The sequence below is a fragment of the Hypomesus nipponensis genome, chromosome 6 (assembly GCF_054491055.1).
Source record: "Hypomesus nipponensis isolate SF chromosome 6, ASM5449105v1, whole genome shotgun sequence".
NCBI classification, from domain to species: domain Eukaryota; kingdom Metazoa; phylum Chordata; class Actinopteri; order Osmeriformes; family Osmeridae; genus Hypomesus; species Hypomesus nipponensis.
The window spans coordinates 1,695,030-1,722,150 of record NC_140366.1 but is presented as its reverse complement, the minus strand read 5'-3'; the positions used below and the strand labels follow the sequence as shown (position 1 = coordinate 1,722,150).

General features: G+C 40.3%; 1 long non-coding RNA gene and 1 pseudogene across 1 annotated transcript in view; one reads left to right on the top strand and one right to left on the bottom strand.

The window, feature by feature from the left end:
- LOC146286364 (uncharacterized) overlaps positions 1-20,954 on the top strand; it is a 30,295-nt gene extending 9,341 nt beyond the window's left edge. The window contains exon 3 of the long non-coding RNA XR_014758486.1: positions 19,972-20,954. This is a non-coding gene — a long non-coding RNA (uncharacterized LOC146286364). The remainder of the gene's footprint in view (positions 1-19,971) is intronic.
- Positions 20,955-21,209: 255 nt separating this feature from the next.
- LOC146286363 (uncharacterized) lies at positions 21,210-23,935 on the bottom strand (annotated as a pseudogene).
- Between the last annotated feature and the right edge of the window lie 3,186 nt (positions 23,936-27,121).

Sequence of the window (27,121 nt, the reverse complement as noted above, 5' to 3'; positions counted from 1 at the left end):
TCACGTACGCACACTTGTGGGTAATCTGTGATTTATAAAGGGAACATTGCGTACAGATGTGCGTACGCACGGTTTTATAAATCTGAATTTTTGTGTGCGTACGCCATTTTAGGCTTTTGGGCGTACGTACACTTTTAGTAAGAATCCTACGCACAGTTTTATAAATGAGACCCCAGATCCTGCTCTACAGGCTTTCTGAGATGGGCATCACTGGCATTGCACTCCAGTGGATCTCATTCTACCTCTCGGGAAGATCATACCAGGTCTCCTGGGGAGGCAAACTGTTAGGCCCTCGCCAGCTCTCCACTGGTGTCCCACAGGGCTCTGTCCTTGGACCCCTCCTCTTCTCTCTGTACACCACCTCACTTGGACCAATCAACACCTCCCATGGCTTCTCCTACCACTGCTACGCGGACGACACGCAGCTATACCTGTTGTTCCCCCTGACCGATCCGGGGATCTCAGCTAGGATTGAGGCCTGCCTTGCAGACATCTCCGCCTGGATGACCGAGCACCACCTCCAGCTGAACCTCGCCAAAACAGAACTTCTCATCATCCTGGCTAAACTCTCAATCGCCCATGATCTCTCAATCACCCTGGGATCAGCGACGGTGACCCCTTCATCCTCTGCCAGGAACCTCGGGGTGACCATGGATGACGAGCTCTCCCTCACAGCCCACATTGCTGCGGTCTCCCGGTCGTGTAGATACACCCTCTACAACATCCGGAAGATCAGTAGATACCGGTTTGAGCATTCCACCCAGCTGCTAGTTCAAGCGCTTGTCCTCTCCGAGTTGGACCACTGCAACTCGCTGCTCGCCGGTCTCCCAGCATGCGCAACCCACCCTCTCCAGAGAATACAGAACGCAGCAGCCCGTCTGGTCTTCAATCTACCCAGACGCTCCCACGTTACCCGTATCAGATTCAAGACTCTGGTACTGACCTTCCGAGCAGTGAACGGGACTGCACCCGACTACATCAAGTCTCTCCTCCAGCCTTACACCCGCACCCGCCACCTATGGTCTTCTTCTGACAACTGTCTGGTGGTCCCACCGCTCAAGAGTGCCCAGTCCCAACACAAGCGCTTCTCCTGTCTGGCCCCCCAATGGTGGAATCAACTCCCCACCTCCATCAAAGACACTGACTGTCTCCCCACCTTCAAGAAAAAGCTCAAGACGTACTTGTTCTTGGCTGGACCTTATGTTAGTTTCCTCCAGGATCACAATGACTCTTATTGAGAGACTTGTTGCTCTTGTTGGTTTGTTGTCCATCCATCCATCATCTGCCACTTTTACAGGGGTCGGGTCGCGGGGACAGCAACCTAAGCAGGGAGGCCCAGACTTCCCTCTCCCTGGCCACTTCCACCAGCTCCTCCTGGGGGACCCGAGGTGTTCCCAGGCCAGCCGAGAGACATAGTCCCTCCAGCGTGTCCTGGGTCTTTCCCGGGGCCTAGTCCCAGTGGGACGTGCCCAGAACACCTCACCAGGGAGGCGTTCAGGAGGCTTCCCGAGCCACTTCAACTGGCTCCACTCGACGTGGAGGAGCAGCGGTTCTACTCTGAACCCCTCCCGGATGACCGAGCTTCTCACCCTATCTCTAAGGGAGATTCCGGACAACCTGCGGAGAAAACTCATTTCGGCCGCTTGTATTCGAGATCTAGTTTTTTCGGTAGGAACGTAGATCGACTGATAAATAGAGACTTTTGCGCTAAAATAAATAGAGTCGCTTTGGATAAAAGCGTCTGCTAAATGCATAAATGTAATTAGCAAATGATCGCCATACGACATCTTGCCGACGTATGTTCTATACATCGGGCCGATGTGGGCAAGACGTATGTGTGCTATCTGAGTTATCACTGGAATGCAGTGGTGCGATTGTGTTTTTTTGCAGAGGAGGACCTTCTTGTACAAATAATTTATAAGGATGCGGAGGTCGCTAGGGTTATAACGGAGAGGGGGGATTATTTATTTTTCTTTTGTTACACGGCTGTTCTTAACGCTTAGTGAATGGGGCATCCCAACGTTCTGCGGTCAATTATTTTCTGATAACAGACCGTTGCTATGAATAACAGACCGCTGTCAAGGAAATTTGCCTTTTTGCTTCTGATTCACGTCTTTCGTAGCACTCCGCAAGTAGTCCGGTAACTTTTCAACCCCTGCATACTCCGTTGCTTAGCGACGTCAGCTGATTTGAAGCCTAAAGAATGTTCAACGTCTATGAAGTTCAACGTCTTTGGCAAACTTTTTCTCTGTTGATCAACACTACGAATGGTAACAAATACATTGTAAAAAGACACACTGTGTTAAGTAATTTTGTTGGCAAGTAGCTGTGTAATAAGCGGGATAATGTACAGAACGCCGGTCATTATCGGGAAAATAAGCCCCGACAGGGCAAACAGCAACCCAACGCGAAGCGGAGGGTTGTAGCTTTGCTCTGAAGGGGCTTATTTTCCCAATAATGACCGGCGTTCTATACATTATCCCTTACTTATTACTTGATCTGGGCTGTGTTTCCCAAAAACGATTGATCTTAGTTGTTAAGAGTGTTTTCTTCCAGCAAAATAACGCACGATTGTTAAATTTTAAGTGCGTTTTCTGAACATGCTCTTAACAAGAATGTTCAAACTTGTCTCTTAAGAACTGCTTTGATACCACTAACTGGATGATGTTGGGGCAGATGGGGGCATTTATGAATACACGGACACTGTTTCAAGCTACATTCAAAACTGCATCAATTACTTCGTCCCCCAGAAGGCTGTCCGGTCTTTCCCAAATCAGAAGCCCTAGGTTGATGCCGCAGTCCGGGACAGCTGAGAGCCTGCACTGTCGCCTTTAACTCTGGGGACCCTGATCAGTACAGGAAGGCCAGATACGACCTTCTGAAGGCCATCAAAGCAGCAAAAAGGGCTTACAGCCCAGCTGTCCAGCTACCATGGCTCTGACCCCAGGCGCATGTGGAGTGGACTTAAAGCCATTACAGACTACAAAGGGAGAGGCTACAGTGAGACCCAGTCCTCTGTCCTACTGCCAGATGAGCTGAATGCGTTCTACGCTCGCTGACTGTCTCCCCACCTTCAAGAAAAGGCTCAAGACGCACTTGTTCCGGGAGTACAATGGTACTTAGGAATGATTGCCTGGACCCAATGTTACTTTCCTCTAGGATCACAATGACTCTTACTGAGAGACTTGTTGCTCTTGTTGGTTAGTTGAAACTGACTTTAAATTATTGTACTCTCTGTGAAATGTATTGTTGTTGCTTTCTTTTTACACAGGTCCTTGCACTTTTGAGGTTCATGTTGTTTGGTTGTGACTTGTTTAACTACATGCTCTTATGGTTCTTCCCTTTGGGACTTTTGGTTTTCACAAAAGTATGCTTCATTTTTTGGCTACCCGCAATGTTTGGGGTTATCTTGTTGTTATGATCAGTGACCTATGCACTTTTGTAAAGCTCTCTTGGAAGTCACTTTGGATATGCATTTATGCATTTAGCGTCTACTAAATGCATAAATGTAAATGTGCATGATGTCGTGTCCAGTGTAGTTTATTCCTAAACCGGACAAGAACTTTCCATTTCCACCTGTACGAATAGCAGTAGTAGTCAACAAGCCTGTTTCATTTTCAACATCCGTTGTGCTTGACTTCAGTTATGTTGCGACTCACGTTTTGTTGTGGCTTTTGGCACATCGTAGCGTTGTGGCTTTTGGCAAATCGTAGCGTTGTGACTTTTTGCAAACCGTTGACACTTCTCGGCCACCTTAGTTATGGTTCATTATGAATACATTCATCAGTACATCTAAAGCTCTCGGAAAAGTTCTTTGAAATTTAACAAAGCCTTGTTAGGATATAATACTTTCAGGATCCCGGTAATATAAATAATTAATAAATATTGGAAGCTACCAGAAACATGTATATCATTTGGAAATCATTGGTAACTTATGAAATAAGAAAACTCGCCATCATGACTGGGAAAAGGTTGGCAGAAAATACAAGGAAAAAATGTTTTATGATTTCAAATCATTTTTTCATTTTATTTTAAATCCCCATTAAAGTATCCAATTTTCACCTCACAAATATATGATTTGGAATAATAAGGATATTAAATACAAAAATAAATCATTATTTTTACCCAACTGGTTTGATAACAATATCATTTATGTTTTCCAATTGTTAGATGCCAATAATACATTACTTTCTTACAGATTTTCTGAACAAATTCAACATACCTGTAACCCTTAAAGAATATACTATTGTGTTTGATGCAATACCAATTGGTGTTTTTACACTTCTTAGAAATGTTTCACTTACACAATACTTCGCGCATGACATATTTTTAGGTACGATTAATAGTATGAAAGAAATGTGTTGTAATAAATATATCCAGAATTTTTTATGTGCGTCATCCTTTCCAAATTTAAGATTGTATTGGGATTCTGAATTTGAAAATATAGACTGGACTAAAGTTTGGAAAATTCAAATATATTCAAAACATAACAGGTTTACAACAATTACACAATTAACATAAAAAAGCTTTGATATTATTTTTTATTTTATCAATCCAGATATTGATGCAGATTGTATTTAATGTATCCAACTACTTGGGTGGGTACTGATGGGTACATTTCATATTCATAAATGGTCATTTTGTAAGCCAAATTTCACACACTTTATTAATGCCTAACATTTATAGAGGAGTGAGTTCTAAATATTACCGACGCTGCCACCAGAGTGAGTTATTTTTTCAAAACGAAAGCTAGCTAGCTTTAGTTAGCTTCCGTTACCTAGCAACCTAGCATAATACTCGTAGCAATGATACTACCTGCTAGTGTTACTTGTTAGCCTCCTAATTGTAAATTTTGAAGCCATAATATAGCGTTTGTCATATAGTTTTTGTCTATCGGAAAATAGTCGGTTGGAATGTTCAGAATCACATATGTGTGACGGTACTCTGTGGGGCCCGCTTTCGAACGATCACATATACGTGACGATACTAATTAACGGGTAAAGTAAATCCCTGAGCTAAGGACAATTGTACCCTTAAGTGTCATAGTTAAGGAAAAAACGTAGGTTTGTTTGTGCAATCAGCAACCCCCAGGTCTTTTCACCCTAAAGCAGTGCCCAAACTCCCTAACGCTCTCGTGGCTGAATGGGAACAAATTCCCACAGACACACTCCAAAATCCTGTAGAAAGCCTTCCCAGAAGAATGGAAGCTGTTAGCTACACTGGGGCACCTAACTCCACATTAATGACTATGGATTTTGACGTGTAGTTGTCTCAATCATTTTGTCTATATAGTCTGTCAATCCATTCATTATAGCTGTAGCTAGCAGCTTGTAATTTATGTTGACCAAGCAGTTAATTGCAAGGATCAATATGCGGCTACTATTTGGGTATTGAAGCTTGAGATGACTGCCCCTCTAAATGACACCTTTCTACTTTACCTAATGAACCCAAAAATGGTTTGATTCACTTTCTTTGAATGAATTGTAACTAAGACGAGTGAAGACTAGTGAACTTATTTATAAAGGGCCCAGGTAATTTTGCAATGTGTCATTGTTGCTGCCCAGACAAAGCAACACAGAGTTCAAAAGGTCTGTCTTATAGTGACTACAATAAATCCCATTGCTTGAGACACGTTTGAGAAATACATTGCACTCTTTTATCAATTTTGTTAATGTATAGACATTGCCAGTCATTCTCTTTCTTGACTAGTGTGTCATCCGCCTACAAAATGTAAAGTCATTTACAGTTGCTGCTAACATTGTTTTGGTTTTCTTCCCCACAACATTCCTTCAACGACCCTTGGAAAACTCACTGAGGTCCCCTAGAGACAGCAGAGCCTCTGGTTTTAACATAAAGTAGAAGTAGCGTCTTTAGTAGCTAGACTAACCAAACAAAAAAAAAGTGCTTGATTTTTTTTTTCTTTCTCTATCTACTTAAGATAAGATCGAATAAAACGTTATTTTCCCCAAGGAATATTTGTCTTGGAATCCATGCTGCATTTTATCCCAGTAAAAACATGAACACCAATCAATACACAATACAAATACATCCAGCAGTTGCATATACAAAACTACACATTAATTAATTAGATAAACAATTCACACAACATATATAGATAAACAATTCACACAACATATAAAGTGCAAAGAAACGACAACAGTATATTACAGAACTATTACTGATCTTCTGGGTTTGTCAAATTACATGATATGTAATGGTAACTTGATCATTTAAAAAGTTGAATAAAAGTTCAATTCAAGGGTAAGGAACAGTTGGGTTAATGACACAAAGTCTCTATAGTACTGGTTGAGTAACACTTCTTTTACATTGACCGGCGTGTGCCATCAACTGCTGAATATGTGAAGCAATGTGTCTCCTTTGCCTTATCAAATCCCAAAGAAGATAACAGATTGTAAAAATATAGATTTAATTTTGTCACACACATATACACATGTATATTCAAAACGTATACAGGTCATACACACAGATGACTAGTACCATGAGCATAAATGTACATGTGCAGCCGTTGTTCAGTTACACATAATATCTGGACTTTGGTCAGACCATTTGCGTTGGATCTAACCTTTGCCCTTTATGAGATCACCTGTGCTCCAAGAGGTGACATACTGTTCATGTGCACTTTCCTTGGGTGGATATGCTGATGATACCATGCATACATGAATCTAAGATATCTCAGGGCCTGACATGTTCTGACAGATAAGGATGTTCTAGTCATTCTTTTACCAGCAGGCTTGTAATTCTGGGACAGAGATAGTACATGACTGTAATTGTCATTGAAATAACAGCAGCAACCTAGAGTTGTGATTATGATATTTTCCAAATTATAATTCCTTTACAGAAGAAGTCCATTATGCTAGAGGACTTTGGATGCTATGGGTAGATTGGGTTTATTCACCCTAGACTATAATGAAGAGTGGCCCCTATGGGCTTCCTGAGTCATCAGTGCCCTTTCTCACACAGTGAGTCAAAATAGGGGATGTTTATCCGACTAAAATTGCCTGTTGATTATTGCATATCTGATAATGATGGGCTTGATACATGATAATATTGTATCAAAACTACTATCAGTGTGACAAACGAATGGCATTTATTTACAGGCTTTAGCCCATTTTATATACAGTAGCGCCGTATACAACTGACAACATTGGTGTGTTAAGGCGTGGCTTAAGGGTGACACTGATCATTTGGTAAATTATGCTTATCATTAAATCTTGACTCCAGCCTCATTCTTTTCTGTACTGTAACCCAACAAAACATGGTGGTCTGCCCACTGTCCTTCAAAGGGAGGACTGTCTTGATGAACATGAAGAAGCATACTAATGCTTCCAACGTTGTTGGTTCCATAACCAACCATAGCCAGGCAGGGTTTATGGCTTGTGTTTTTATTCAGCCTGATTAAACTAAAATATAAAGACAAATAGGATAATTTTGTTATGAAACAATATAAGTTTCATGTTTAAGTATGAGAATAGTAAATCTATGTTGATCTCATGTATCACCTTTGCGATATCAGAATCGAAACAGCTTTATTTGCCAGTTCGCACAACCAAGGAATTTACTATGGCAGGAAGGTGCATATGTAGCCTGACGTTGTCATACTCATAATTCTAGTCAGAATATGAGTCTGAAAACTCTCTGTTGGGCTGTGACTATGGGGCGTGTGTCAACCGAGCTCGTAAAACAAATGCCTCTTCGCTCAATTGGATAGACCTACAACCAATCAGAGCAACGTAATATGTTGTTTGTTGGTCGGCTGCCAGCCAGGCTAGTGCATATGGTAAACATGTTTTAAATATAAGATGTAGAAAGTATTAAAAGTAGAAAATTAACAAAAGTATCGAAATAATACTAGCCAATACTACACGATGTAAAATATTAAATATAACAATATAAAATAAGACGATTATAAAATAAGAAGAGTGCAGTCCTGTCCAACTGAATACAGTTTACACATAATCCAACAATCAAGACTGTGCATGTGTGTGTGCATGGATATGTCTGATGTGTTTGGAATTAGTTACAGAGTGCAGTACCCCGTGCCCGCGCTCCCAGGCGCCCCCGTGCCCAGGCGCCCCCTCGTCCGCACTCCCAGGGGCCCCCTCGTTCGCGCTCCCAGGCGCCTCCTCGTCTGGGCTCCCAAGCGCCACCGTGCTGCCTCCTGGGTTGTGCACGGCTTCTTCATTTCCTGTGCCCGTCCTACCCCATCCTTCACCGTCCTACTTGAATCTTAGTTGACTGTTGTACCTGCTGACCGGCCCGTGCTTCTCTTGCTCGCTTTCGCTTTCTTTCGCCTCCCTCTCTCTTGCTCTCGGTCTCTCTCGCTCTCATTTTTATAAAGAAAATCCAGTAATCTGTCTTTTCTTTTTATTTATTTATTTTATTCTTTTAAATGTATTTGATTGTTTATTTAGGTATATAGTCTTTATTCATGTTTGTGCCTTTTCCTCATGTGTTTGTCATACTGTTTTGTATCTGTATTTGTTGTTTCACTTGTGCGGACTGTGCTGCCGCCTCCCGGACAGGTCATGATTGTAAATGAGAATTTGTTCTCAATTGATTCTACCTGTTTCAATAAAGGTGAACCCAGGGTGGTTACCTGGACTGCTCCGGCCTCCGGGCCACCTTTCTACCCATGTCCGTGTGAGTACTCTGTTTCCCGTTTCTTAGATTAAACCTTTGTTTTCAAAATGCCTCGCAACTCCCTTGCATTTGGGTCCTACCCCACCACTCACCCTGACACAAGCACTGAGCAAATGTAATGGGTCACCCATGTACTCAAATATCTAATACATGGCAACAAGTCCTACAATGCAATTACTTAAGAGTTACTAATACTTGATTATTACTGAAACACACAGAACATGTAGAACTTTGCTATGTTGATAATGGATTTCCAAATTCCAAGATAATATTGTCAGGTTTGGTCATGTTGGGGAGAGATCGGTAAAGTTTTGTATCCTGCCACAATGAAAAAGTGTCTGCCCACAATCAATAGTTTCAACCTTTGGCATCAAATGGAACTGTTTGCATTTGACGAATAAAGGTAAACATACCAAAAATCTCAGACTGAACATTGTGGGTTCGCATAGCTGGAGTCCAAGTGAGGTGGAACCCCAAACTGGTCCTTGAAGTGTGGCACAACATGTAATGAATTAGAACCGAGTTCAAGGTGAATTTCAAACTAAACACAAACTAATACTTGCACAAACACACACTACTAAGTTGCATGCACTGACCTGATTATTCTTTTAAAACAAATAGCAAGGTATACTACATGCTAAAAATCAACTTCTTGAAAAATACTAAAAACACAGACAACAAACACCCATTTATGGTCCCATACCCTTTCATAAAGTCAAACCAAATAAACTATCTACAATATGCTGAGGTGAACAGAATATGAAAGTAATTATTTTCTCTTTTGTGTAAATAAGAAACAACTATTGTTCCACCAAAACAGGTCCCCAGATTTAATTGACTCCACTCAATAACACGATTGTACATTTAAACTATCCTACACTATCCTTCCCTTTGGCACTTATTTTGGTTGTTCACAATATGTGCTTCATGTTTTGGCTACCCGCGATGTTTTTTGGGCTATCTTGTTGTTATTGGCCGGGTTTCCCAGATTCGTTAAGAAGCTCTTGACACTAAGAGCTTCTTAAGAGCGTTCTAAGAACGCTCTAGAACGCGCTTAGAATGCTCCTAAGAAGCTCTCAGCGTTAAGAGCTTCTTGACAAATCTGGGAAACCCGGCCATTATCAGTGACCTATGCACTTTGTAAAGTTCTCTCTTGGAAGTCGCTTTGGATAAAAGCGTGTGCTAAATGAATAAATGTAAATGTATCCTAGATATCTTTCTGAGTTGATTCATAGACAAGTAATAATAGTACTTATGCACAATGTTTCTCTATCAATGCAGCACAATAAAATGTACAGTAGTGCTGCTGATATCATGACATGGGGCTGATAATTTGCAATATTTACAACTCATGTATCAGCATGTCTTCATGGCACTTGCACAGTATGAGTTGAAGGACATGCTACAGTCCATCCAAAATGTTTTTGGAATCAAAACCTGTCCCCATATCAGTGAAGTCTACACTATTTGCCGATGTATTTATGTCAGAGCTGGTATTGTCTTCCCAGCTGCTATGATTGCACTGAGCTACAAACTACATTGAATGTGCATGTGAGCTAACAAGGACAGAGGTTACCACTTAAATAAAGGATTTCAACAAATTAAATCCTTCTTTTATGTTTTATTGTAATATACCTGTCTAATGATCCATGCAAAGTCTACTAACCAAGAAATCCATTACAGGTCACAAGAAGGGTTGGTTATGGATGTTTTGGTTATCCTGCTCTTTTTGATTGTTTGATATTGTTATGGAGACAGAGGAATCCAACTCCAGTAAGCCTGTACACTAGCCTGACGTTGTCATACTCATAATTCTAGTCAGAATATGAGTCTGATAACTCTCTGTTGGGCTGTGACTCTTTGCTCAATTGGATAGACCTACAACCAATCAGAGCAAAGTAATATGTTGTTTGTTGAAAACTAATTCAAACGTGACATTGTTGATTACGTTACTGTTGATCATCTGTCCATCATAGTATAAAGCCCGCCCTGGCAATTTCATTTGTCCGACCAGCTCCTGGTCTTATATAGTTTGTCCCAAATACGAGCCCCTCCAGACCCAACTTCCCGACTAAATTATCTGTGTGGGCAGGGCTAAGTTGGGCTGGCAGCCAGGCTACTTGTACACAGAACAGCTCAACAAGAAACTGGGGCCCACAAGTATGTAAAAGATTATAGGATTTGACATTCTCCCCTGTGTGTACATATTCAAAAGTTGTATTGACAGTAGCGTGCCATGCAGTCTTGTTAGCTTAAAAATATATTTATTATAACATTTGTATTCTTATTGTATACTTGTATTGTCTCCAGCCTATGGTTTTCACCTCTCTGCATCACCAACTGTCTCTGGAACAGGGGATCCCACACTGTATTGCTATTCCCAAGGTTTCTTCCAATTTTATCTGTAAGTCAGTAGTGTGGAGTTTTTCCTTGTCTTCCTTGAGGGTTTAGGTGGAATATAGGTGCTGATTTGTGGGCATCTGTGAAGCCCTCCGTGGCATGGCTTATACAGGGTTATACAAATCAAATTGACTTTGATTATGATTTCATAAACATATACTTTTGTAGTGAGGAGTTAGATTTCAATGGGTTATGATAACAAACAATCAGCATGCACCAAGTAATATGACTTGGACCTTGTCTTTCCCTAATGTAAATGTTTGACACCAGTTTTTTTACTCAAGCCGATGGAAAGTAAGTTGAGTAGTAAGGCTTTCAGTGACCTCAAGTGGAACATAAAAATAATGTACAGTTTTTAATTCATGTGCTGTGTTTCTCACAGCATGTCAGCAGATCAAAGGCCCATGAATGGATCAGCTGTTTATTGGTTAAGTTTCAATGAGGCAAAAATTAAAATCTCTGATGGTCCTTAAAGTCACACATTCAATCAATTAATCAAACATGTTTTTATATTGCGCATTTTATACCAGATGGCAATACAATCTGCTTCACAGATGGGAAGAGGGGGGAGGGCAGATACAAACACTCATGTTTGACACAAATCTTCCAGAGGGAAGCAAAAAAAACAGTTTACCCATTTGGGCCAATATAGGAGAACTGTAAAAATGATTCCCTGACCTCTCTGAAGTGTGACAATTGAGCACTCTCCTGGAGAATATGAAGTTAATGTGAAGTGCCAACATATTACAAAGCACACACATACATATACACCAATACATATAAAGGTTTGACAGTGACATTAAATCAATATGACATCTGTGGGCATTGCAAGACTGTAATAAACACAACCAATCATTAAGATGGGCTCAGACTAATGATTGGGATGGGCTACGTGTCTGTCTGTCTACCTGCGCACATTCTGCCCAATCACTCAATGCATGTTACTGTAGTTTTCAATTAGGCTCAGCAGAGGTATTGTAAACAACTGAGCAAGAGGCACAAGAATGGCGGAGAAACAGCAGGCAACAAATCCAGTTCCTGAATTCTCATTTTAAAGATGAAAGAGAAATCAGACATTAGTTGAAAAGGCTACCACCAAAAATAAATATGAAATATAGCTTCAAGCAGCGATACAGGTTCCTCCGCAAAATATTATACAAATATATATTCTAGAAGATCGAGAGTTGGAAAATGAGAGCAAAACGACTTCATGTTTGGCCAACAACAACAGGCTGGATGGGGATTTGAACTTATGAGCATAGTTTAGATTTTATGAAAAGAAAAGGCAGAGTATTAGCTTTGGTCAGCTTTGGGACAAAGGTTAAGAAACGGTTGACATTTCAATGTAAAATTGCATGAAATTGCGCATGGTACTTCAGAATGATGCTTGAAGCTAATAAGGTTTGAAAAACCATCAGTCCAAATTATATTTTATTTATTGACACAAAGAGGCAATGTGCACATTTACATAAATACACCCCTTTCAGCCATTTTGTATTGCTTTTCTTATTCCATGCTGTTTCCCTCTCTCCCAGCGTAGGTCACTCTGAGGCAGAAATGGTGCAGCAGCCGCATGAGGTTAAGAAGTAGCCAAAAAACATGCCTCCCACATTTTAACTGCAACAGTTTTCAAACTTTACCGAAAAACCACAGATATTGAAAATCTTCTTGAATTGATCTCTTTCCAGAATCTCAGTCAATCCACAATTAAGACTAGTCATTTGGGCAACTGGGCTAGGGCAGAGCTCATGTTCAGTTGCTTGCGAGAATAGCCAGCCAACTCTCTGGTCCGATTAAACTACACAACATGCAAAATCAGGATGACCAACAAGATTTTATTAACTAACAAACAATAAAAATCCCTCGCATGGCTGTTGTAACCAGGGATGGACTTAGGGTGACCAGAAGAATGACCCTGAAAAGGAGGACACTTGGGTCCAAAAAGGAGGACAAAGGGTCAAATGTCAATGTCAATGCGACAGAACTTACAGAAGGTATGATATTGATCTTTGCTGCTCTTATGGCAAATTGGAGTTCTGAACTCCACGTAGGTTAGAAGGAGGTCTTTCTCTTTGACATCGGAAAACTTTTGCGAGTGGTAAATTGCGACGGTGGGCAGGAAGGGTCAAAAAGGAGGACAAAAGGGCGAAAAGACGGACACGCAACAGCGGTCCGGACAAAAGGTTGGAAAACCGGACTGTTTGGCCGAAATCCGGACGTCTGGTCACCCTAGATGGACTGGGAGTAAAAATAGGCCCTGGACTTTGATCCACACTGGCCCATCATAACCGGTCCCGTATACACCACCACAGAGAGCGCCTTGCTAATGTATGCACATTCTGTGCCTGATGTGATGCTAGTTAGGGGACTTCCACGCTTAACGAGCGGGCGAAGCGTGCAAGCGTTTTTTTTGCCTGATTTGAGGTAATTACATTTATGTTTCTTGCCTGGTTTTCCATCTTTATATTGTCTCTACTAGCTAGCTTTCGATCTGTCAGTGTCACTGTTGTGTATAAGCAGCACTAAGGGCTGCATAGACGTTCATTTGGAGTAGACCAACCGTGAAAAGGGGGGCCGGCCAATCGTGTTGCTGGCCAACCGTGTTGCTCAATCTTCTGCCGAAATCTTTATTTTTTTTTAATTTAACCCTTCCGGCCCAGAAGTGCTTCGCCCCATCGGGAATTCTCCCGGTGCTATAGCCGGTGCTATATATCTATTTTCCACAAGTCTTTGCATTTTTGACATGCCAGGTACCCAAGGGCGCTGACGCTGATCATCTAGCTGTACCCCGACTGCGTGATATGACGAGAAGCTAGTGACGCGCTAAGTTCTCGGAGTCTCTTGCATTAACAAGTTCTGCCGGATTAGCAAGCTATTTTTACTCATGTTTCGTTAGCGATTGAATGGTAATGCAAGCTAGCTAAAAACAATGTTAATTAGTTTGGCTAAACTGGTTTTCATAGCAACAGAAATCAACAAATCAGATCAATCAAACTTTATTCAGAAAAGGGGGGTGGTGGGAACATTAAAAGTGTAGGGTACAGTAACTTTTTGTCTTGAAGCTGTGTGCACATCCTCATTGTTTGTAGACACAAGAACCCAGCTATATGTAAAGATAACATCCAAGCGAGAATATTCGCCAAATCTGACTGCAGCTTTGTGTACCACATGTACTGTGTTATGGTTGTTTGAGTTAAACAACTTGCTAAATTAATTAAATGTCTGTTAAATCTCAAATCCAACTATAAATGTATAAAAGAGAAAGTTCCAATCAAATCAGAATGTTTTTAAACCTAGAGGTTTAAAAGGCTACCTTTGCCTAAACTGACATGTACCAACTCAGAGCACTGAGTTTTAACATCCATTTACACATTTAGTCTCTATTTTTTACTCTACTCTTAATGCATGACATAACTTAATGTCTGCACCTCTCGGTCACTAATTGTCTTTGGAGTGGGGGGTGGGGGCTTAACAGGGTTTCTACAGGTATAAACAAGTTAAATTTAAGACCTTTTAAAGCCACTTCCAAATTAAATTAAAGACCAAACTTACGATGGAAGTACAAATCAAAAGTGTAAATATACAGTAATCTTTCCAAGTAAACAATAATGTCTGTTCAATATGAACAGTATGGTAAAATGACGGGGTCAGCCCTATGTTCCCACAGCCCTATGTTTCCACATTTTTAAGTATTTTTTTTTCACTGAAAATTTTGAAAATTAGGCCCTATGTTCCCACAGACAGACTGCATCACCAGATGGTCTAGCTCATACCAGATGATCTCTCGCCTTCTTGAAGTGAAGGACTCAATTGTGATGGTTGCTGATGGGATGGACTGGGACTGTCTCCTGCCCAGACCTGCTCCTCCCTTTCGCAGAGCATACCAAGATGCTACAGAGCGACACCATGTCGCTATCCCTTGTGGTGCCCGCCCTCTTGGACTTGAGTGCTCACCTGTCCCAGTTCCCCCCGGGCACTGGCTACAGGGACCTAGCTGGCCTGGCACAAAAAATGAAGGCAAACATGAAGCAACAGCGCTTCAACTGCTTCCTTAATCCCATGGATTCAAAGTTCTTGCCCCTTGCCACTGCTGCATGCTTCCTTGATCCAATTGTTTCACCTGAAACCCACATTGAAAATGAAAACAGACAAATTCAGGAGCTTCTGAGAAGAGCAAAAGATTACATAGCTCAAACTATATCACCACAGGAGGAGGACGATGATGCTTACACGGAGGAAGAAGAGAGAAGAGAGGCACCAGAGACAGCCCCATCTTCAAAGCGTCCAAGATTTCTGTTCTTCTCAAAAGCAATTACAAGCCAGCCATTAAAACCAAAGCCCTCTGTCAGGCAAGAGCTACAAAAGTAGGAGGAAGCATTCTCAGCCCATACACGAAGAGAGCGCTATTGACTTTTGGGCTGTGTACCAGACCCTAAAACCATTTGCCTTTGACCTTCTGGGAATGTCAGCATCCCAAGCATTTGCTGAGCGGGTTTTTAGTATAACAGGAGACCTCACTCGTGGTCGGCGAAATAGAGCAAGGCTCATTTTAGAGAGAAGTGCTTTCCTCAAAATGAATAGAGATGGGTAGCCTCATTCTGCTGACTCAAGGTGGGGGGGTTCATGTTGCTGTTAAGACTGCCCCATCTAATTGTTAAAGCATGTGTGTGGTTTTTTGTGGTTGTTACACTGTTCTGTTTAACAACTTATTTCTTGTACACACACATCCATGCACATGTAACCAGAGTGAACTGGTGAAACTCACTCCTCAGGGATGTAACCCGAATAGCTAGCTTTTCTTTGGCGTAGTTGGTAGTGGTTGCGATTGGAAGTTGAGAGCTGGCAGGTTTGACTCCCGGTGGGAGTGAACATTGGCCAGTATGCCTCTGACGGAGCTTGCAAGACCATGTCCGTTACATTGGTGCCGTGACCCGGATCTCACGAGGTTAGCATCATCAGTTTCAGAGGGATAAATGTGACCGGTGTGAATCGGTGAAACTCACTCCTCAGCGATTTACATTTACATTTACATTTATTCATTTAGCAGACGCTTTTATCCAAAGCGACTTCCAAGAGAGAGCTTTACAAAAGAGCATAGGTCACTGAACATAACAACGAGATAGTCCCAAACATTGCAAGCAGCCAAAACATGAAGCATACATTGTGAAAAAGCTAAACAAGTGCCAAAAGGGAAGACCCATAAGAGCATGTAGTTATACAAGTTACAAATAAAACAACATGAACCACAAAAGTGCAGGACTGTACCTGTAAAAGAACAATCAACAGTAAAATATTACACAGCAAGTACAAGACTTAACTTCGTTATATCTAACCTACAATAGCAACAAGTCACTCAATAAGAGTCGTAGTGATCCTGGAGGAGACTAACAAATCCAGCCAAGCATTCTTAAGTGCCGTTGTACTCCCGGAACAAGTGCGTCTTGAGCCTTTTCTTGAAGGTGGGGAGACAGTCAGTGTCCCTGATGGAGGTGGGGAGCTGGTTCCACCATTGGGGCGCCAGGCAGGAGAAGAGCTTGTGTTGGGACCGGGCATTTAACAGGCCACCTGTGTCAATAAATAGCTAGCTTGTCTTTGGCGTAGTTGGTAGTGGTTGCGTTTGGAAGTCGAGGGGTGGCAAGTTTGACTCCCCGTGGGAGTGAACATTGGCCAGATACCTCTGACAGAGCTTGCAAGACCACATCAGGTACATCCTCGTTACACACACATACAAATAACAAGCCCGCAAACACTCATGCACACATACACACAAAAAAATAGTTCATCTTGAACTCGTTCAAGTTTTTTGTATGGACGCAGTCACGCACACATTGGACTGTTCATGCGCACAAGCACACGCAATTTGTTAAAAGTTTGAGATATGTGTTATGTGTTTTATGTAAATATGTGTTATGTTTTATTTGTCAGAAGTACTGTAGACAAAGTAAGACTGTTTTGTTTCTTTTTGTTTCTTTCTGTTGTTTTGCAAACGGACATACAGACAGAGATTTGCCCATTTATGTGTTAGTTAATTCATCCCTTCCTCCTACATACGTCCCATCCTATAGACCTATCCTAGGAGGGATATCTAATGGACAACCTAAGTACTGCAAGATAGACTATTATGCAGTTGTAGACACAACACATGAGGTCCCTGGGCCTGAGAAGGGAAGAAAAGGAATTTAATATGGCTAATAAATGTGACTAAAACTTGATAAAATTGAGTTTTCGTCGACGAAAACTAGACCAAAGGATTAAAATGACAAAATGTTACTAAACTAATATGCATTTTCATCTAAAGACTAAGACTAAATCATAAATAGCTGCCAAAATTAACATTGGGTTGTCATGATGTTCAAATGTAGCATAGGATACTTGAGTGGGTTTACATGCACACTAATACGCCAATCATAACCCAATAATGGCAATAAACTGATCATGTAAACGCCTTCATCAGATTTCCAAAGTCGGGTTAAGGTCTTAATCAGCGTACTCTTAAAGCAATAAAAAAAATAATGTCTCAAAAACTGAATCTAATGGCTAAACATCTTCACAAAACACCTTAACCATATATAAACACCCACAGAAACATGTTACAACCGTTAAAACATCAAGAAAATCATTAAGCCAGAAGTTACATGCAAAACATTGTAAATCCATTGAAAACGCTATTGAGGAGCTGAGAAGCACTTAAAGCCATAAAAACACGAAGGTCTCAAAAAAGGAATTTAATGGCTAAACATATTCACAAAACACTTTTACCATGTATAACACCCACAGAAACATGTTATAACAGTTAAAACATCAAGAAAACCATTCAAGTTAGATGCCAAACATTGTAAATGCATTGAAAACGCTATTCAGGAGCTGAAAAGCACTTTAAAGCCATAAAACATGAAAGTCTCAAAAACGGAATCTAATGGCTAAACATCTTCACAAAACACCTTTACCATATCACCCACAGAAACATGTTATAACAGTTAAAGCATCAAGAAAACCCTTCAGCCAGAAGTTACATGCCAAACATTGTAAATGCATTGAAAACGCTATTCAGGAGCTGAAAAGCACTTTAAAGCCATAAAAACATGAAAGTCTCAAAAACGGAATCTAATGGCTAAACATCTTCACAAAACACCTTTACCATGTATAAATACCCAGAGAAACATGTTATAACAGTTAAAACATCAAGAAAACTATTCAGCCAGAAGTTACATGCAAATCATTGTAAATGCATTGAAAACGCTATTGAGGAGCTGAGAAGCACTTTAAAGCCATAAAAACACGAAGGTCTCAAAAAAGGAATTTAATGGCTAAACATCTTCACTAAACACTTTTACCATGTATAACACCCACAGAAACATGTTATAACAGTTAAAACATCAAGAAAACCATTCAAATTACAAGCCAAACATTGTAAATGCATTGAAAACGCTATTCAGGAGCTGAAAAGCACTTTCCCAGCTAGTAGGGAGGAATCGGCCCAGAAGCGGCCCTTTTCCGGCCGGCCAGTACCAAATGAATCGGCCCAGAATCGGCTGTCGGACTCGGGCCGGAATCAAATGAATGACTGCCCAGAATCGGCCCGTGTAAATCCGGCCGATTCCGTGTACCGGAATATAACCGATGCCAGCATCTCACCAGAATCCCCCCAGAAGCGGCCCGATGGACATATAACTACATTTAAATTACCCAAATGTGGATTTTTAAAATAAAATATTACGCAATTATTCATTTTACACACAGGCCTACAAATTCATCCCAATCCACAACGTATTTAACGCTGATCAATTGCCTTTCACAAAGTATCGATAATACTAGGTTACTTAATAAGGATAAACTCATAGGCGTTGCCTAAGTGAATAATTTATTTTTATTTTTTACGGTTACAATCTATTTTGTAAAGCTGTGCCAGGTATTCTGGGATATGCATCACTCTTCGGTCTGGTCACTTCTCCCTCGCTCTCTCCTTTTTCTTCCTCCATCTCTGTCTGGGGCTAGCTGCATCCATCGCTTGATGTACTTTTCTATTTCCGCATCAGGAACTCCAGAATGGTTACGACGCACAGAACCTTATTAGAAAGAGAGAAAATGTAACGTATTCAAATAGTTTATATGAATAAATGTAGTCCTTGAAATATTCCTCATGGTTAATGGATTTTAATTTTAATCAAGTGCTTTTTGTAAAATATATCCCATTCATTATATTCTTTCTTTCACAAAACGGTGTTGTCATATCAACTGTGTTGTTATGAACTTTCTTTTCTGACAATCAAAACAACAGCCTGTTCGATTCAAATAATTATTTCTGTGACGTTGTGCCTCTGCACCAGCCAGTGGTCATGAAACTTACCGATGACAACACGTTTTAAGGCAAGGGGTTCAAAAGCCTGTTTCCCATTGGCCCCTCTCCAATTAATTTTCATAGCCAGGGCATTTGTAAGGAGCTTTGAGAGTATTCTCCACACATTCTCCTTGGTGGTCATCCCTCCAGATAGTCCCAAATATGCGGTCTGAAAAACAAAAAATGTAAATGACGATTATATAACCAATTTGAAGAAAGCTTATCAATTGTAGCCTACTCGGTCAGATTGTGGCTAGGTTGATTACTTTTCATCAAAGTGACAGTTTAGAATGTTTTGCTCCATACCAAGTTCTTTTTTATGCCCTGGTCTGAAAGTTGTCCCTCAACTCCCTTCAAATCTTCCAGTGAAGACATTGGAAGTCGAAGGTCGGGCATATCTGGAACTTCATCCAATGATGAATTTGATGTATTTCCCTGCAACTTTTGCAGCTGCAGCAAAATCTGCCTTTGCTGCTGTTTAAGGATCTCCATTGAGGTTAATATCTCACGAAGAATAGCTGCAAAAATATAAAACAGAATGTAACAATGTTAATGTAATGTCCAATCGTCAGGTCATTCATGTGCCAGGTGTTGAGGCTGTGAGACCAGAAACCTGTATATTCGACGGGTATGATTTCCATAGAAGAAAGACACGTGTGAGGTAACCGAGACGATGTTATCCTTTTGTTTTAGCATATTAGTTCAATGTAATGCTGTTTGCTTTATGTTTTGTTTAGTCGATTTGTTTACATCCACATTTGTGTACTGTTAAGCAAAGAGACCCTCACGCCAATCAGAAGCAGCAAGTCCAAACCTTGCACCCTTTGGCTAGCGGAGCGAGGTGTGATTAATGTTAACTAAAATGAAGGTCATAGATTGTCTATTTGACTATTACTGCAACTTGTTAAACTGTGTGTATGTTTAAGTGAGCGCATCTTTGTTTTTTGTATTTTACTTGTAAGATTAATCAATCAGCTATTTTTGTGTCTTAACTTTTAGTTTTCACGGTGCTCATGCTGGTTCGAGAATAAATAGCTAACTATTGCACCCGTTGAGACGCTGCCGTTATTGAAAGCCGAAGGGCTGCTACAACCCCCATCACTTTTATTTCTGGGTAAATACAGTGTATATATATTTTGTTATAAAACTGAAAGCTACATTTTCAGTTATTTGTTTCAGGCACTAGGTGGCTGTGTCACAAGCCAAGTGTGGGAGCCACAAGTAACACTTACGATCGCATAGCTGCTGTGGAATGTTTGGCTCAGTCCTTGTTAACGTATTGGAGGTCCCAGGTGTTTCTCTTCTGTCCTCTGGAGGTCTAATGACAGGTGCAGGTGGCAAACCTTTAGAGGTGACTGACGACCGGTCCATGCGTGGAAACTTGGCACTTGGTTCATCTTCACTTTCAGTGTCACTGAATAATTGCGTATTTCTGCCCCTGAAGTTCAAAATATAAGGTTATTGAACTTCTAAGGGTGACCAGTGAAGTACATTCATGTTGATATTGAGCCTATCCACTGAAAAGTTATTCTTATCAAATCAAGTTGTTAGCTGATATACCTTCCCCTTCTCTTCATATATGCAGGACGGTCATCCTCCTCCTCCGTCTGCAGATCCGATTGAACCACTGCCATAGGAAGCTTATGGCGAGCCTCTTCATACGTGTCTGTAAGAGAATATTTTAATGTGCTGTGTTTAGAATGTAGATGCATATTGTCTCAGTAGGTTGATGTCACTTATAAGTAGTTGACTGGAAATTTAAGTTTAACTCACTTCTTGTGTACCTGATGTTCACATCAAACAGACCCCATGTTTCGTCAGGTGCTTCTTGACGTTTCACTGCCCTTGTGGAGCGTTCAGTGGAGGAATAAGGCGGCCAGTAGCTCATGCCATCCTGGACCCATGATGAAGGCACAACTTCGGTTTCCTTCTTCTCCGCAGAGATAAAGTCCACAATGTGAAACATGCTGTGTACATTGAGAAGTAATTAGCATATTTATTAATCCCACAATTAGCTCACTAGATTGTATAGGATGTGGTAGGTACATGTATTTTATGATTATTTGAAAGACATTTTACTTTCCCATGCTTGTTGGTGACTTATGTAAAGTATAATCAAAGGTTTGCAGTGTAGATCAATATGACATGAATGACTTTAGACACACTCATGCACCTTTTGTAAAGACACATTTGTATTTATAATAGTTAAACACCAATTTCACACTTTCACACAAATATTGTTGTTGTATTTGTAAACATTATTTACAAACTTTAAAACAAATTGGGTAAGGTCAGGTTCCCATATTACAAAAAAGGTTCTGGCATCCAAAATGTTTTACATGTAATAGTAAAATACAATCGAGTATCTGCCAATATCTATTGGACTACCAGTACAGATTTTATCTGTTAACCTTCCACTAAGTGAAGAAGTGGCATGCCCACAAATTTGTTTTTGAATGGCAAGAGCACATACTTTACAAGGCTTTCATCTACTTTGACATATTTCAAGTTTGAAGACATATCTGACAAAAGAAAGACTCCCAACTGTGAGGATTTAACTGGGTAGTCAAAAAAGTCAGTGACAGAAGTGAACTCATTATACACAACACAGTGGTCCCCTTCTATGCAAATTATATTTTTAACTAAACCTATACTGTCTTTGCTTTTGATGCAATTGTCTCCAGTGACAACCTTGATGCAGAAATTGGCAAGATATATTTCCTTGTATTCACTGACAGTATTGGTAACATGTTGTGGGATAGGGCCATCATTGTGATATTTTTTAACCTTGAGAAAGGTTAAAAGGTGAGAAATGCTGCTACAACCATCAGAGGTCGAGTTTTCCAACTCTGATATCCGTCTTATTACTTGTGCCACAGGAAAGTGTGGACTTCTAACCATTTTTTAAATTTGACCTAAGAAGTTTTCAAAGGGGAAACCCGAGATATTATCAAGATGACCGTGTTGTTGCACATCATCACTTAGATGTATCCGACCATGCACATTGTATACCAAATTCTTGTCCCCATAAAGCTGGCCAAAGTGTTCTACAAAAGACACTAGCAAAGTTTTAGCAAAACAGCACATCTTAACAGATAGCGAAGGACTAGCAAGAATTGATACTGCGACTGAAAGTAGCATGAAATTATTGTACACTGGTTCACTCAATAGGTTGTACAGCACAACCGGCCCAGTGTATAACAAAAATTGTCTGAATTCAGTAGCCTTCCACCTGTGTCTTTCAGCAACAACCCTAGGCTTTCTTGCAAACTCAGAGGGAATATAGCTTTTTAAAGAAAGTAGATGTTGAGACAACTGAGTGACCCTCTGAGATGATAACCGGGATTGAAGTGGACCAATGCTGCCAGTCCATAACTCTAACAGTTTTCTTGTCACTCCAAGACATACAAGGTGCATGTAGTCATGGGGAAATGCTGTTACCATACCTAAATTAAGTGTGCTTAGTGGGGATGTCTCCTTGTGATGTTCCTCATCTGACTGTGCATTGAAGCTACTATCGGTTCTTAGGGGACATTTGGTCTCAGGAAAAGTCATTCTACCTTGAAAATGCACACCGTATACTGTACATTTATCACACCCAGCATAGCCTGAGTGTGACTTGATGCCTTTGATGAAAGCCCGTGCAGGGGCATCACACATTACAAAACTGATTGTAATAAAGAGTTGTTTCCCTTTAAATGTAAAGCCAGAGTGCAGTTGTTTAGCTTCTTTCACTAAATCTTTAAGATACTCTGCCAATGAATTAGGTTTAGATGTTCCACCAAAAAGTGCAATCAGAAAGGGTTTCTTAATGTTAAATCCTTGGATCCGTCCCAATATGGGCCACAGTTGCATAGAGGAACTTTTAAAAAGAGGAAGCCCATCAAAATGTAGTTGTAATTTCAACGTATACCTATTTGGGAGTTTCAGCCAAAGTTTGTCGAGTGTGCTAGATATTGAACTTAGAATACCAAAGTAAAAAAAAGTGCCACCAGCAATCCTGTCAATTATGTAGCCTCTATTGGTATTAAGGAGAGTCCTTGCATCTTTTGGCAAGGTTGGATGATGCAACCTCAGAATTGAAAGCAGGGCTGTTAATGCAACTAATGTAATTCCATATTCAAGAGCCCAATTGACCAAGTAGCCTTTGAAACGGTCTGTTGGACTTTCAACCTCCTCGTCAACCATCTCCTCAACATCTTCAACCTCATCATCAACCATCTCCTCAACATCTTCAACCTCATCATTAACCATCTCCTCAACATCTTCACCCTCATTGTCAATCTCATCATCATCAACTTCACCCTGCAGTCCACCTTCTAAACCGGCACTGTCCATTGATGCATCAACAAACAGTTCATTTTCAAAGTCTTGATCACTGGACATTTCCTCTGAGGCCTCATTAGATTGAAGAATAACGGTATCTTCTAATGTAGACTGCTCGTGTTGGATGGATGTCAGAAGTCTTGCCACGTTTGCAGTACACCTTCGCTGGATATTTGAAGTCACGCTATATTCTGAATACTCCTCAGCCATTATTGACAAATGCCAAGAGTTCTAAAACACACAGTGGAAGTGAATCACTAAAGGGCAGTGACATGTATAGTTTAGCTGACCAAGTCATTTGATTGGACACTAAGAAGCCTTCACATTTAAACATTTAACTATGTATAACTTTTGTTTTTATGGAACCTTTATCACCTTAATTGAGTGAATAGCTGTGTGGCTGCAGGAGGAAGAGTGGGACGTCTCCTGATATTACAGAAAGTTGACAGTCTAGACTCTAGAGAAACAGCAGATATCAAAGTAAATGCATTAGCACTAACATTCAATTAATTATAAGTAAAAGTAATAACAGTTTGTAAATACATTACTAGTAGGCTGCATTATATCTCGCAATTGCGTTTTTTATACAACAGTAAGCTCTGAGAAAAGTAATTTAATAGCACATGAAAAGTGATCTTTGGTTAAGTGTATAATACTTTCATACAAGATAATTATTTTTATTTATTTTACTTTCATGTAATCATTAAGTAATTTGAATTAAACAGTAGTTAAACGTAAATGCAGTGAATATTCTGTTTTTGTGCGTGAACACAGCCATCATGGATCGGAAGAGGTTAATTACGTAAACAATGCGACAATTGTTTACTGTACTCTTAGCATAGGGAACCCGACCTTACCAAATGGTTATAATAAGAAAAATAATTCCTAACTTAAGTTAATTTCCACATTAACCGTAAATACTTCACGTAATAACATGGCATACACCCAGGCCATCTCTACTCATCTGGCAATTGTTGTCGATTGGTGTTGGTCAGTTGTCAGTTGGTCACTGTACTGGTAGCTGCTGTACAGGAATTGCTAGCTAGGCCCTAGCAACTAACTTGGACTAGCTAAAATATTGAGTATACTCAACCTAAATACAAAACCTACAATAAATCTACACAACACTGATACTATAATACAATTGATGAGTCTACGCTAAATATACAAAACACTACTGTAAACTTCACTACTATAAGCTACGCTAAAGGTTACACAACAAACCTACAGTAGAGCTATGTCGGAACACTAGCTTAACAAGAACTATCAAAAACTTAACAGCTATATAAATTATTATTTATTAAATTAAATTAACGACTATACTACAGTAAAACTACAATTCTAACAATGCCTTAATCTTTCTGTCTTATCTCGTTAAAAACCACCAACAACTGCAAAGAAAGACGTTAGCATTGTGAATTTGTTGGTAAACCATCCACGAGACGTCCCGGCCCGTGAGCTCCGGCTTTGGCTGTGGTGGTGCGATCTGCTATATTTTTCGGTGTGTTAAACTTCAGTAGCCTACCCAATATGAACAGAGACATTAAAACAAGTGATCTAATGTATGTATACAATAACCAAATATATCAGATAAGAGAAAACAACACTGAGTAGGATGAATCAGTCAATTAAGATTGTAAGAGCCTACAACTGTTCAGGATTTACAAGATATATAACACTTGTTTTGTAACTAAGAGGGATTATGATGTGCCCATTGCTGTTATGATGGTTTTATTTACATGTTGGCACTGCAGTGTATTTTACATTGGGAAAATCTATATTTTAGGCCCGTATTTTAATGCCATACGTGTTATATGATCCAGTACTGTGTCACAAGTAGCACAGGGGATATTTTACAAACGCATTTAAAATATACAAGTATTTGTTTTCCACTCATGGCCTCTGTCACTAATAGCCTATAATGTTTACATGTGTTCTCAAGTACTTTGGACCACAATAATTCTTAATGTAGAGATATTGATCTACTGTAAAACTAGTATTAGCCTAATAAAATTTACATTTATGTTTCAAGTTCCTGGGTGTCCACATCTCTGAGGAGCTCTCCTGGTCTTCCTGAGGTCCTAACCACTGACTGGTTGCCACCTAATCTTGGGAGGCAGTACAGGACTCTTTGCTCCTTCACCAACAGTCACAGACCTGCCACACACAAAATTACACCCAAACCACATCCCTAGTCACTTTTTATTTACTTGTAAATTATACGAATATTCTTCACAGCACATAGTTGTGTACTTACAGTATATGTATATTGGTATGCAAACTAGGGGTGGAACGGTAAACTGAAGTCACGGTTCGGTTCATACCAAAGGCCGACGGGTCCTCTATCTCTCGTGGGTCACCACCACTCGCCATACTCGTCCTTAGTGCTGCTAGCAAGCCTATCTCTGACTCGCGGTGGCACCAATTGGTGCTTCAGAGCTACAGATTAGATGTCCCTAAAGAACACGAGTATCTGACAGTAGTTCCGCATTACATTAATTACTTTGCATGCAAGTTTTATTTATTTTTATACCATGTACCGTATTCTCCGTGTAATTTCATGCACCGAACCGTGACTACCATACGGTTCAGTACGAATACATGTACCGTTCCACCCCTAATACAAACCATATGTATAATACTGCACATACCGTAACATCTATGCAATTCTGGTCTGAATTACTTAATTAGTTATTTAATGTTTTGGTACTTTATTAATGGAGCAAGCTATCATAATTACTCACTTGTTCATATTCTCTCTCCTTCAGTCAAGTTGTAGAAACTTGATGCCATGGTTGTAGAAAGCAAGCCTATGAGAAATGATCTTGTATTAGAATACACAAAATTCATGTATGTAGAATTGGCTGAATATGATCATTTGTGTGGTTCATGCTTTTACCTGGTCTCTGAGCAGTAGGGGGAGAGCACCAAGCTCCTTGAAATAGATGGTATGGACAGGAAAGAACCCACTGGTCCAGAATGTAAAACTGGATTATGTAGGCTAGCAGGGAATGTTCATGGCCAGGAGCCTGAAGTCCTAGATGTGTCCACTGCCAGCTGTGACGCTTCAGTGGGGGGCTTGCATAGATCATGTTGAAACCATATCTGCACATACTTTCTTATCTGTTTGTTTATGGACAGCACTTTGAGCTGCAAACTCTGCATGAAAATGTACTGTATAAATATTATTCAGCAATTTCTATAGTGGCTTTATATGAGGATTCTGATGTATTCTTTGTCAAAATGACAATTGGCGTCATTAAGGAAGAACTGAGATTCTTTGATGAATTGTCTTAGTAAATGCAACACATTTGGATCACATTAACACTTAACAAAATAATTAAAACACACATTTGCATTGTGTGTGATTACACAGCGTTGGTCTGCTATACAGAG